The sequence below is a fragment of the Vombatus ursinus genome, unplaced genomic scaffold (genome assembly GCF_900497805.2).
Source record: "Vombatus ursinus unplaced genomic scaffold, bare-nosed wombat genome assembly UNPS02014308.1, whole genome shotgun sequence".
Lineage (NCBI taxonomy): Eukaryota > Metazoa > Chordata > Mammalia > Diprotodontia > Vombatidae > Vombatus > Vombatus ursinus.
In genome coordinates, this window is record NW_020954086.1 from 242353 (window position 1) to 256095 (window position 13743).

At 54.9% G+C, this 13743-nt stretch overlaps 1 long non-coding RNA gene and 3 other non-coding genes across 5 annotated transcripts; all 4 read right to left on the minus strand.

The window, feature by feature from the left end:
• Positions 1–9893: 9893 nt before the first annotated feature.
• LOC114042222 lies at positions 9894–13119 on the minus strand. 2 transcript variants are annotated; one of them, XR_003568970.1, is made up of 4 exons: positions 12339–13119; positions 12029–12219; positions 11351–11392; positions 9894–10123 (listed from the first exon to the last, which is right to left on the minus strand). It is a non-coding gene; the product is annotated as an uncharacterized LOC114042222 (long non-coding RNA). The 2 variants fall into 2 exon arrangements; XR_003568969.1 differs by having other exon boundaries at positions 12029–13116.
• Positions 10490–10579, minus strand: LOC114042235. Its single transcript, XR_003568971.1, has one exon. It is a non-coding gene; the product is annotated as a small nucleolar RNA SNORD88 (small nucleolar RNA).
• LOC114042236 lies at positions 11473–11562 on the minus strand. The gene has a single exon (XR_003568972.1). It is a non-coding gene; the product is annotated as a small nucleolar RNA SNORD88 (small nucleolar RNA).
• On the minus strand, positions 12984–13070 carry LOC114042237. The gene has a single exon (XR_003568973.1). It is a non-coding gene; the product is annotated as a small nucleolar RNA SNORD88 (small nucleolar RNA).
• Positions 13120–13743: the final 624 nt, after the last annotated feature.

The window sequence follows — 13743 nt, forward strand, 5'->3', positions numbered from 1 at the left end:
TTGGACTTTGTTACGGGGGGAGGGGGCAGCCCTCTGTTTCCCTTCTGGGTGTGGAACGTGTCCACACTGGCCAACCCAGGTGAGAGGTCCATCAAAGGGGAGAGCATCGAGGGTGGGGGAGGGGAGCAAATGCGGGCTGGGGCTCCAAGGGACGCCAAGGTCCAGAGAGCCCCCTCCCCGCATGGCCTGAAGCCTCCTTTTCTCCAGGTTGAGCAACTCCAGTTCCCCGAGTGGATCCTCCGTGACCCAGAAGGGAAAACTGAGGCTCAGAGAGAGCCAGAGGGGTGAGCTGGAGCAGAGATAAGGGATGGATGGATGGACGGTGGGGGGCCCAGAGGGCACGAGCTGGACAGGGTCTCTCGCAGCCATGGGGGTGCCACGTGGCCTCATCCCTCCTCCCCCTCCGTCGTCCGGGTCACGTGAGACCCACCAAGCTCTGACACCGAGCAGCGCGCATGTGCAGACTCGGCCTCTGCGGGCCGCCCCCAACCTAGAGTACGGTACAAACACCAAGGGCTCCTTGGACTGCGCATGCGCCCCTCCCCTGCCCCGTTCCCCTCCCGTGCGCTTGCGCACTGCACACCCTGCTAGCCGGCCCGTTGACAGACGGGGCGAGGGGCGGAGCCTTGGACGCCGCAGATCCAGTAGAGACTAAGGACTCTGCAGAGACACCGAGCGCCTGTGTAGACAGACCCCAGAGACCATGGAGAGACGCCAGATGTAGACACCCTGCAGACAGACCTGCAGAGATGCTGTCGAGACCCCCAGACCCTGCTCAGAGCCAGAGGGTGTGGGCATGCGCCCGTCCCCCGACAGTCCTGGAGGAGCAGAGGTCCCTCCCCCTCCCTTCCCCCCAAGGCTGGGGGGGGGCGTGGGGGGCAGCCTCAGCCTCGTGCTGTTCAGGGACAGACGGAGCCCCCCCAGGGCCAGCCAAGGACCTAAGCCCAGAAAGGCACAACCTGCCGCATCTCCCGCCCCTCCCCCCAGTAGATTTTTTTCTGGAGAGCTGGTTGTTAAACATTGACAGCACACCTCTGCATCGGCGCCTGCTTCAGACCTCGAAGGGCCCTTTTACTGAGAGGGGACCCGACTTCAGGTCACACCAGTGACAAGCAGCAGGATCTGAAAACAGCTCTCCTCCTCCAGAGCCGGCGTCTGCTTGTTCTTTTAATAAAACCATTTAGGCGAGTTCATTTTCTTAGCTTGTATTTCACTCAGATAAAATGAAGAGGTCATTCCGTTTCAGCTTTATTACACATTATTTCTGGCGCCGCCTTCCCCTTCCTCACACGTGGCGGTGCAACCCCCACCTCCCCACCCTCGGGGCTGCAGTGCAGACCTTTCCTCACCCCCACCCCAGTACGAGGCCTTTTTTAGGACACCCCCCCCCAGCACACACACCTCATTGCCAATGACTTCTGCCCACTGATACTTTGTATCAAGAGTTCCAGAAAGCCTGGGAAAACGCGAGAGCACCATGGCCAGTTCCACGGTGGCGTGCTTGCCAGGTTCTGGATAATGGACGATGCTTTCTCTCCATTTCCCGGTCACAGGGGGAGTGAAGGAAGACTGTGTGCTAGTTCCCATGCTTTTTAGCATGATGTTTTCAGCAATGTTGTTGGTCATCGACTGCACTCATGGTAAATTCCCCAACTTGAAAAGGCTACAAGCCAAGACTAAAGTGGAGGGAGGGTTGGTACATGATTTTCTGTTGGCAGATAATTGTGCACTCAACGCAGCCTCCAAGGCTATGATGCAACACAGTATGGATAGATTGCTGCTGGTGCTATTTTTGGCCTGACAATTAACACAGAGAAAACAGAGGTTCTCCACCGGCCAGCACCACACCATCCATGTGTGGAACCATCAGTTCCAGCAAATGGAAAAGTTTTGAATGATGTGGTTAAGTTCACTTACCTTGGTAGGGTACTCTCCACATAGACAATGAGGTTGACATACACATTGCCAGAGCTAGTTCAGTGACACTGTTACTGTATGCCTGTGAAACCTAGACAGTATACCAGCACCATGCTGGGAAACTGAATTGCTTCCATTTGAATTGTCTTCAGAAGGTTCTGAAGATCACCTGGAAGGAGAAGATATCAGGCACTGAGGTCCTTTCTCAGCTGAACTGCCAAGCATTCAAACTCTGTTGCAGAGAGTGCAGCTCCAACGGGCTGGCCATGTTGTTCACGACAAAAGTACATTTGGCTAAAAGACTATTTTATGGAGATCTCACACATGGCAGGGGCTCACACGGAGGTCTGAAGACGCAATACAAGGACACTCTCAAGGTCTCTCTGAAGGACTTTGGAATCGGTTGTGAGACGTAGGCGACACTGGCATAGGACTGTCCGGCGTGGCGTGCCCACATCAAAGAAGGCGCTGTACTCTGTGAGTGAGGCAGAATTGCAGCAGCTCAAAAGAAATGTGAGATGTGCAGATTTAGACGAGCCACCGCCAGTGTTCACATGGACTATTGGTGCCTGACCTGTGGTAGAGCCCTCCGAGCTCGCGCTGGTCTGATCAGCCACGTTTGGACACACTCTGACTTGACTCCATCATAGTAATGTCCTCTCTTTGAAAACAAAGGACACACGAGAGCCTTCAAGTGTATCTCTCATCCATTAAAGTATCAACTCCTTGAGGGCAGCGACTCTCCCTGTTGTCTTGGAATCCACACGCTTGCCAGTTTCACTGACTAGTCATAATTCTTCTACAGCTATTAATTTCACTTTGCAGCAGCCAAAGCAGAAAACCCTGTTTCCCACAGAGAAGCTATTGCAAATGGCAGCTGTCTTTGAGAAACCTGTGAACTCCTCTGGTCCTTGATCAAATGGAAGACTGTTAGGTTCAGATGCTTCTTCTTCACACACAAGATGTCTGTTCATTGTTCCAGTTCCCAAGACCAAATGGATCTTATTTGTGGCAAACTGGCTCCTTCCTTATTCCAACTGAGAGACATCTAACCAGTCACATAATTAACGGCTGGCCTTTACTTTCTTTCTCATCTGAAGGTCACTATTTCTTAAGTCAGGAAGCATTAACAATATTTTCTATCTATTAACCAGAGCTCTTTTTCACGAATGCAGCCCATGTATCTTTCTGAATCAGAGTATGAATTTGAAGACTCAGTTTTTTTTTTAAATACCCACCAAATACAGAAGTTTTAGGAGGAACTTTCTGTGATTGAATCCATTTGCCTCTGCCTTATGATCAGTAAGAAAAATGGCAGTGGCTTCCTTCAGCTTAAACATGTCTCGGAGTATCTTGGCAAAAGAAAGTAATAATACAGACGTGTCTTATGTTCTACCCCCATGTTGTCATTCCATTTTTGCAAAGAGCCTTCGTGTAATGGACTGTTTTAAAAAGCTGGTTACTCTTGTGGCAGTATGGAAAATGGTAAGCAGCCACTCTTCCCTCAGTGTGTCAGACCAGTAACCACCTGTGACACGCGTGATGTGTCACAATAGCTCAAGGCCACTATTTTGTCTAGGGCTTGTTGGCCTGTGTTCATTCAACAACTGACTGAGCTATGTGTAGTAACGTCACTACTCCTCTGGAGAGGTCAAGGCTGGGGGGGTCACTTGAGTTCAGGAGTTCTGAGTCGGAGTAGGGTTACAGCTGATCATGTGTTTGCATTAAGCCCTGCACCAATATGCCGAGCCCCTGGGAGAAAAGGGCCTATAGTGGGCAGACGGGCCCAGGTCAGAAGAAATTGAGCAGGGTGAAACTTCTTTCCATACCGATCAGTATTGGGATCTTGCCCAGGAGTGAGCCTGCAAGTCCAGCCTTGGTGAGATGGGGAAACTGAGTCTTCAAACCAAAACCAAAGCAACATGAGGATGATATAGCAGACAGACCTCTGGGCTTGGAGTCAAGATCTGACTTCAGCTCTTGCCTCAAACACATCCTTGTTGTAGGAGCCCAGAGATGTACCCTGACCTCTCTGGGGACCCGAATTTCCTCAGGGGCTTGGACCCTGACTTTTGAGGTCCCTCCCAGCTCCAAATCAATGCTCCCGAGTTCCACAAAAGTACTTTCCGTTTATGTTGCAGTCACCATCATGAATATTGTTTCTTCCTGGTTCTGCGGCCTTTGCTCTGTCCCAGTTCATGTCTTCCATGTTTCTCTGAATTCTTCATATTTTTCACTTCTATTCGAGTGGATCCATGACCTCATCAGATTGGATGTTCCCACCTACGGTCAATTAATCAAAAAGCAATTATTAAATGCCCCAGGCACTGGGGCATCAAATGCAAAGAACGAAAGAATCCTCAACATATAGGCTACAAATCCCTATACAGATGAAGACAGTAGCTACAAGGTAAATAGCGGGGAGTTAGATTCTGAGACAGAGGTGAGAAGGGTGTGCACTCCAAGCCTCGGGGTCAGCCAGAGCAGAGGTCTCTGCAATTCGAGGAAAAGATGCAAGGCCAGTTGGGCAGGGTGGCAGAGTGTGGGAGGAAGACTAGTGTCAGTGGGGCTGGCCAGGTCATGAAGGACTTTGTACATTTTATCCTGGAAGCAATAGGGTGCCCGCCCGCTGGCATCAATGGAGTAGGGGAGCTGCACGGTCAGACCTGCACTTTAGGAAAATCACTTTGGCAGCCATGTGGATTATGGATGGGGAGAGACTCGGAGGAAGCCGGGAAAGCCCAGAGATGAGAAGAGAGAGCATTCCAGGCATGAGTGACAGGCCAGCCCGAGGAAATAATGGGAGCTGGAGTGCCTTGTGCAGCCAGGAGCAGCCAGGAGCCCAGTGGCTCTGGATGGGTGGGTGAGTGTCAGTGTGTGTGTGTGTGTGCGTGCCCGGGGAGGATGGGCCTTGAACACCAGGTAGCAGATTTTATGTCAGATCCTGAACATGATAGGGAGCCTCATGAGTCCACTGACAGAGTCAGACCTGAGATTTAGGAAAGCCATTGTAGTGGCTGAGTGGACGATGGCCCGGAGTGGGGAGAAACCTGAGGCAGGAGGACGCCCCAGCAGCTGGTGCCGCAAGTAGTACAGGTGTGAGGAGACAAGAACCTGGTCCAGGAGGTGGCGTGTCAGAGAAGAGACAGGGCAACCTTTGAGAGACGCTGCCAGGTGAGATCACCAGGGCCTGGCAGCAACTTGATGAGGGGGTGTGATGGTGAAGAGGCAAGGATGACTCCTTCCTGGGAGCCCGGGGACCTGGGGGAACGGGGTAGCCCCTGCAGCACTAGGGAAGGCAGGAGCGGGGGGAACGATAAGGAGCTCTGTTTTCAACATATCGAGGTTAAGATTCTGCGGGACATCCAGCTTGACATGTGTGAAAGATAGCTGGAGACGTGAGATCACCGGTCAGCAGAGAGGTTACAGCTGCTGAATAGAGCTGGGGATCGCATGCATAGAAATTGTGATTAAATCCATGGGCGGTGATGAGATCCCCAAGTGAAGTGGGACAGGGTGAGGAGAGGGCCCAAGACAGAGCCCTGAGTGACACTTGTGGTTGGGGGTGGTATCTGGGGAGGAGCCAGCCAAGGAGACAGAGAGGGAGGAGGAGAGCCAGGAGAGACAGACGTGTCCCGAGAACCTAGAGAGAAGAGTGGTACACAGGGTCCAAGCGACAGAAAGGTCCGGGAGAATGAGCACTGAGGGGCAGCTGGAGTTCAAATCCAACCTCAGAACAGACACTTGACGCTTACTAGCTGTGTGACCCTGGGCAAGTCACTTAGCCCCATTTACCTCGACCCCCACCCCAAAAAGAAAGAATGAGTGCTGAGAAACGGTCGTTGAATTTGGCAGCTCGGAAAGCGCTGGTCACTTTGGAGAGAGCATCGTGGGTAGAACGACGAGGTCAGAAGCCAGATCTTAAGGAGCTGAGAGGAAGAGGAGGCCCGATTGTAGATGGCCTTTTTGAGGCATTCAGTCACGAAAGGAAGGAGAGATAGAGGATGACAGCAGAGAAGAGGGGACAAGTGAGGGTTTCCAGGACTGGGCAGACGGGGCCATGTTTATGGGCAGTAGGGTTGGGGTTTGCTCTTCCTTCTCGAAGACGACCGCGACGTCAGGAAGGCGACGCCACGACTCACAAGTGAGTTGGATTAAACGAGGGAGGCCTGGACAGAGGCTCTCTCGGGTTCATTTTCACAGCTTCTTAGTGGTCCCCACTGTGATGGAAATGCAGCGTAGAGTCCAAGCTGAAGAAACAGATGCTAGGTCGTCCACAGAGCCCTGACGGCCGATAACAAATCCACGTGGTCGAAGAGCTGCCTAGAAGAGATCAGTTCGGGCTGACCACCCACGCAGGAAGGAAAGATGGGAAGAAGAGTGCCACTGCCAAGTGGGTGTGGGGATGGAGCTGCCCTCAGGATGCATCTAACAGAGCTCAATCAGGCCCAGAGTTCACCTGAGAGGGCGTGGCCTTGCAGACTGATGGGGCTGCCCATCTTCTTAATGCTAATACTAACGTCTGATGCTTTCATACAACCCAGTAGAAACAAGTCAGGCTGCACCAATATTCCGGTGCATCCAGTCACCCCAGAAGTGATGGGCACCTGCTTTGCTTCCGGTCCTTTGTTACCACAAAAGGCTCGGCTATGAATCTTTTGAATATGGATGATGAGGGCCTTTCTGTCTTTCTTTGACCCCCTTGGAGTACGTGCCCAGCAGCAGCATCTCTGCGTCAAAGGATATGGACAATTTGGGGTTAGGGTCACCCTTTTAAAAGAAGCATCATTCCAAACCCACGTGGACAATTAGTTTCTTTTTTAAGATTTCCATGTATTTGTTTGTTTGTTTTTGGCTACATTTTGTGTAATGCGAGGAACCGCTCAGTCATTCACAGTTACTCTGAACAATTCTGCGGCTACCGCAGACAACGTTCTCCCGGTTCTGCTCGTTTCACTCCGCATTATTTCATGAACATCTTTCCATGTTTTTCTAACACCACCCTGCTCATCATTTCTTACAGCCCAGTGGTATCCCATCATGTACGACCAATTGAAGGTGTTGTTTCAGTGTGTTGGAGGTTCTATCATCTACTTCTGGCAGCTAGGTGGCGCCACAGTGCACAGAGCGCCAGACCTGGAGTTGGGAAGACATCTTCCTGAGTTCAAATCCAGCCTCAGACACTCCCCAGCTGTGTGACCCTGAACAAGTCACTTAACCCTGTTTGCCTCAGTTTCCTCATCTGTATATTGAGCTGGAGAAGTAAGCGGCAAACCAAGAAAACCCCAGATGGACACAAGCGAACAACCATATACTTCTAAAGTAGCCACACAGAGTGACCACAGTGACCTTGCTTCATATTTAGGAACCTCAATGATAAATAGGGGCTAGGAACAGCAGCAGGGACTGGTCCTGTGATTTCATGAGTACAGGGAAATCTCAGATGAGGAAACTCCCTATACCAGTAAAGGTTGGCACCCCCTCTAGAGCCTGTGGATTTAGAGCTGTGTCGTCCAGCCCGGATGGGCCAAAGGCAGGACTTTCATTTCAGGCCTTCCTGACTCGGAGCTAGGAGGCCAGCTATGTCCTCGACGTGATGCCATCCCTTTATGTCTACATACATGCAGAACAAAAGGTGACTTTGGGCAGAGGCCTGAACACCTGGATGCTGAGAGAGGCTTCACTGCCGAGGCAGCATTGGAGCAGAGCTTTGAAGGAAGCTAGGAAGGGCTTGGGGCAGGAGGGAGTGGATTCCAGGCATGAGGGACAGCCTGAGCAGACCTGGGAGATGGGGTCACACGCGAAGAACAGGGAGACGGCTACTGCAGCTGGGCTAGAGTGTGTGAACAAGAAGGACGCATGGAAGCCTGATCTCGGACGTTCAATGTCCCCCAGCCATTCGTGTTGGCTCCCAAATGCTGTCAGGAGCCACTGGAGATCGTGGAAGGGGAAAGGAAGGGGGTGCCTGCATAGATGTAAAAGCTTCGGGCACTGTGCTGAGCGCCTCACAATTATTATCTCATTTAATAATAATAATAACACGTAGAGTGCTTGCTATGTGCCAGGCATCGTGCTGAGTGCCTCACAATTATCTCATTTGATCTTCCCAACCCTGGAAGGTAGGCACTATTATTATCCCCATTTTACAGATGAGGAAATGAAGGCAAACAAAGGTTAAGTGACTTGCCCCGGGCCATACAGCTAGAAAACACGTCTGGAGCCAGATTTGAACTCAGGTCTTGCTGACTCCAGGCCCAGCACCATCTCCACTGCCCCGACGGCTGCCTGCCGAGCTGTCAGCTCACATGGTCAGACCTGCGTTTTAGAAGCATTGCTTTGGCATCTGTGTGGAGGATGAGCCTCGAGGCGGGGAAAGCAAGAGGAGGTTATGATAGCGCCCAGGGCCCAAGCCAGGGTGGAGGCTGTGAGTGGAACAGCTGCTAGAGACGGGGCGCCAAAGATTGGAGGATTCCTTGGTGACTTCCAGAACGCCAGGCCCTGGACGGAAATGAGGAAGCTGGTTGGAGGTGGGAGCTGGGGGGAAAGAGAAGTATTTCTACTTCTTAAAGTCTCTCCACTGTCTTTGCTTGTATTGCTTTCGGCTTCTCTGAAGATTTTCTCTTCAAAGCAGCTACGTATTAAACCATCACAAAAGATTTCATTTTTGAAAGTTAGACAATAACATATTTAAGACAATTAAACCTAAAATTGATTGTTGAACATTTCAACTGATTATCTATAACCAACAGTTATTACAATTGTAAAGGGGTCTTTTTGGAAACCGGATGATTATATTGCACTCACCAAAATGTATGACTAATTAGTATCATCTCACAGCACCTTGCGACCACGAAGCTTCAAGCTTACACGCTCCACCCTGCAATGCGGTGAGCAGCTTGGTGACCGCTCACCTGGCTCACTGACCGCGACTCTCAGGCGGTGCCCCAACACGGTCCATTCTGACCTCATCTGCACAAGCCCCGTTAATCAGTGTTGCATTCAGAGTGAGTTGGAGTGGGATTCTCTAAGGTTGTCTGACATTTGAGGTTCTCACACTTGAAAACCTCCATCGAGCTTGGCCATCTGAGCACACAAATCGTCTCCTGCTGCTCCCACCCTTCACGACCCCATTGGGGTTTTCTTGGTAGAGATACTGGAGTGTCAGTACAGCTCATTTGACACATGAGGAAACTGAGGCAAACAGGGTTGGGTCACACAGCTAGCATCTGAGGCCTGACTCGAACTCGGGACGATGAGTCTCCCTGACTCCAGGCCCTGCGCTCCGTCCACTCTGCCACAGACTCCCCCTCCCCCATAGGTTTTCCCAAACCCCAACTTAAAGGGTCTCGCTTCTTGCTCCAGGCTGGCCCCTTGGGCACAATGGAATCACACTGCCCTCTGCTGGTGAGGCTTAGAAAAACCTGGCCCTAAACATCCCTTCTGCCCCCAGGGCTCTGGACCAGGATCATCTGTTAAGCGGACAGGCTAGACTCGCCAGGGTCTAAAGTCCTTCTGCCATCACCGCCCCTCACACACCTGCCGAGGAGCCACCCCCCACCGTCTTCACTCCTGACTAGGGCAGCGCCCCGGCCCTGGCAGGGACAACGGTGCAGGGGGTCAGCCTGGAGCTGGGAAGACCCTGAAGAGATCCCCAGGCCCTTGTCCGAGGCCACAGGAAGGCAGAAGCCAACTTAAGGCTGGGCTCCTCTTCCCAGCCGCCAGCCTCAGACGGCTCCCGTGCCCCAGCGCCGTTTGCCTTCAACATCCTCCCCGCTGGGCTGGAAGCGCCGTCCCAGGCCCGGGTTCCTGCTGTGGGCTCCCAAGGTCCTTTCTACTTAGGACAGAATCCATTCTCAAGCTCACCCCAGCCCAGACAGCGCCCCTTCTAGGGTCAAAAACACCTTCCGAAGTATTTCTGATCACACGTCTATGGTCTACATTACAAACACACCAAAGTTAAAAAGGACCAGGCTGAATTGTTTGCAAAGTAATTTATTTTCTGTAACAGCAGCAGCGCCCACCCCTTTGGACCTCGCTACAGCACCGGGCCCACTAGCAAGCTTGCTCGGCGACAGTCCCGGCTCCCCGCCTCTGGACGGCCTGGTTTTCAAAGGTCCCACGATGGACATTCCTCAACACCCCTTCTCCAAGGGTTCTCTCCTCCAGAGTTCATTCAGAGGTTTCTCAGTCATCGTTAAGGCTTCATCTACAGGGACGGGTCAAGTGTTTGTTTCGTTCAAATATCTGCCAACTTGTCACAAGAGAAAACAAACCCAGCCCACTTGTGTAGACAACTGCGGTTAAGACCTCCAAGTCCCACAGCCCTCAGAAGTGGCAGCAAACCTGCCTCTGGGCCTCCTCACCCCGTGGGCACCAGGTGCACCGTCACCCACAGCCGGGGAGGGCCCTGCTCCCGAGGGCGGGAAGGCTCTCCCACAGGGCGGATGGGGTCTAGGGGATGACGGCACAGCGCCTCCACGACCTTTCTTTCCGCCTCCTTACCCTGATCTCCACAAGTCTGCAGAGGGACAATAACAAGGTGGGGGGACGGCCATTCCCTGGCCCGGAGCTGGGGCCCCTCAGACCCCTGGCAGTCAAAGGCCCAGGGGGCACCGAGTGTCTTCATGAGAGTCAGAGCCCAGTGCTGGCATCATCGGGGTACCCGTGCTCCCTCTAACCCGGACCCCCCAGCCCTGCTCAACTGAGACTTTGTCAAGAAGAGGCATCTGGGGTACAGAATGAAATCCAAGCTAGATTTCTGACACCAGTCCTCCAAACAAGGCGTTTTTGCCCCACTGAGGCACTAAGAGGGTTCAGAACCCAGTGACTCCAGTGCCTTCTCATTCCCTAACGGGGCCTCCCTCCACGTCCCCGAGCAGAGGGTGAGTGGGTACCCGGCTACCGCCAGGTCCCTCCTGGCTGAGGATTCCAGGACATGGGCAGAGCCAGCCCTGGATGGCATCAGGGCTCAGCAGGACAGCTGCGATCCCAGAGAGCCTCATGGGGGGGGCAGGGGAGCCCCAACACAGAAGCCCAGAACCACAGAACCACCAGGAGCCTCACACCCCAAAGAGGGAAAGGAGCCGGAGGCCCTGAGGAAGAGCACGGCCCCAGAGGAGGCAAGGCTCCCGAAGGCCTCCATCCGCACAGAGAGACACCAGGGAGGCCGGGACTGGCGGGGAGGAAGAAAAGGAGACAGGTTTGGGTCGTGGCCAAGGAGGGAATTGGTGGAGTCTGGCATGACTGACTGCGTAGCTATGGTGGGGGGCTGATCTTTCTTTTTAACCAGGTGGAAGGGAGAGAAAAACAAATGAAAAGATGCAATTTAAAAAAAGAGAAGAGTGTGAGACATTGTCACAAAAGGACCGGCGCACGGAAGACTGACCCAGACACTCCCAGATCTGGAGCAGGAAGACGGGCCGGGGGTTCTTACCAGAGGGGGTGTGGGAGCGGCTCAGAGGGCTCGCTGGAACCTCTGTAAGAGAAATGGGGGGCAGGAGTGAGAGGCAGAACCGGGGCTGGGCAGATGGGGGCGGGCCTTCCTTCTGAGAGCCGGGACCCCTCAGCCCCCAGGAGTCAAAGCCTGGGGGGCACCGTGTTTATCGTCAGGGGGCTCAGAGCCCAGTGCGAGCATCATGGGAGGCCGGCTCTCTGGTCTGGCACCCCCTGCCCATGCAGGGCACCCTGGGACCAAGGGTCCCAATCCCTCAGTGATGCCCCGATGACCCCCCTGCACCCCAGCCTTCCCCAGAGGTCCTGGCAGGCTAAAGGGCTTGGGCCGGACCACCCCAGGTACATGGAGCTGGGCCCCAGCGCCCACTCTGCGGGCGGCAAGCCCCCTCCCCTTTATGAGCCTCAGTTTCTTCATCTTCTATAAAAGAGAGAGGTGAAGCTGAGATGGTCTAATCTGGGACTTGGGACGGGGACTTCCATCGTGGAAGGGTCCCTTCACTGTCCTGGTGAGGCCCCCAAAGAATGAGAGGCAAAAGCAGGAAGGGGCTTCAACCTCAGCCACTGGGCTCATCACTCGTGGTCCAACCCGAGGGGGTGCCCTCCTTCCCCCCCGCCCCTTATGTCGCCCTGCAGCCTCCGCCTCCCATTTCAGACTGACCTGGGGCAGGGGGTGAGGGTTAGCGCCATCCACCATCACCTGGGCAAAGATGGGAGAAAGCTGCTGGAGGTGCCATGGGGCACAGAGCGCCAGGCCTGGAGTCTGGAAGACCCGAACTCTAATCCAGCCTCAGACATCCCCTAGCTTCATGACTTGAGACAAGTGCTTCTTCTCTGCCTCAGTCTCCTCATCTGTAAAATGGAGATGATAATAGCACCCACCTCCCAAGGCTGTTCTGAGGATCACAATATTGGTGGACCACTTAGCGTAGTGCCTGGCACACAGTAGGTGCTCCACAAACGTTTGTTACCTGAAGCAGGGCAGCCACCTACAATGCGAGGGACGGACCGACCATGTGTGCGAGGTGATGGAGGCGATTTCTGTGTGTGTGTGTGGGGGGGGGAGATGTGCACAGCTGTGACCAGAGAGGAAGGGAGGCAGGTCTGGGCAGAGCAGGGTGGTCAGCGACAGGGACAGACACCCCCCCACATGCCCCAGCGCATACAACCCCCCAACACAAACAGTGCCCGCGCACAAGTACACACACAAGCGCGCGCGCGCCCACACACACACAGCTGCAGACGGGCTCCCCCACAAAGACCAGAAACAGGCAAATGCAGAAAGGGCGAGAGCAGGCCCAGACCATGATACGTGATGACCGAGGCCCGGAAGGGCAGACTCAGGGCTGCAGACGGGCCACTTCGGCTCCCCCGGGTGAGCTCAGCTCCCCCTTACACACCGTGCAACGGGGCAGGAGGGACCCGCACCCTACATATCCCCACTCTGGGCTCACGTCCCCTCCACAGGCCCTGGCACCCTGAGCCCAAGGGAGAGGACGATGGGTACAGGCATCTCTCAAGGAAAGTGACCGGCAGGGAGCAGACTTCCAGACTCAGGACTGGGGGTGCCCCTCCCAAACCCTAGATTGCAATCAGCCACAGGTCCTGCCCTGCCCGAGCCCCTCAGACCCCTGGGAGTCCAGGGGGCACTTGGTCTGTCCTTCACGGGGAGTCAGCGCCCAGTGCTGGCATCATCGGGGTGCCCGGGAGGCTGGCATGCGGTCACTACAGGGCCCCTGACACGTGTGGGCCGCGCACCCATTCCACAGGAGGGGTCCAGGTCAGACTTCGGGCCAGGGCCAGCCTCACCTCTGCTCCTTCCGGGGGCCCCCTCTGCAGGCGGCCACCTCAGCCCCCGGCCCCAAGACCAGGCCGTCTGCAGGGAGAAAGGAGAGAGGACAGGCAGGTGGGGCCGGGTAACGGAAGGGGACGATGGGGGTCCCTGGGGGTCCAGGCCAGCGGGCACCACGTGTCTTCATCAGAGTCAGTGCCCAGTGCTGGCATCGTGGGGGGCCCCGCTCTCCTGCAAGGGCTGAGGGGCCCCTGGAGGCGGGGGGCGGCTGGGGTTTCCTTCCACGGGACCCTGACCCCTCCCCCACACCAGCACCCCCTCTGCGGGGGGGGGCCTCCTGTCAGAAACAGGGCGGGGGGGAGGGGCCTAGGCGGAAGCACAGACTGAGAGCTGGGAGGGAGCAGCAAGAGGGGGAAACTGAGGCCCGGCCCCGGCGCACGGCAGGCGCTTACTAAATGCTTACAGACTTCCCGATCCGCCCGCTCCTGACTCCCTCCTCATCTTCGCCCCCTCCCCAGCGGGGTCCGAAGTCTCCGGCCTTGAAGAAAGAAGGGAGTCAGGGGGCCCCCAGCGCCCCTCCCCCC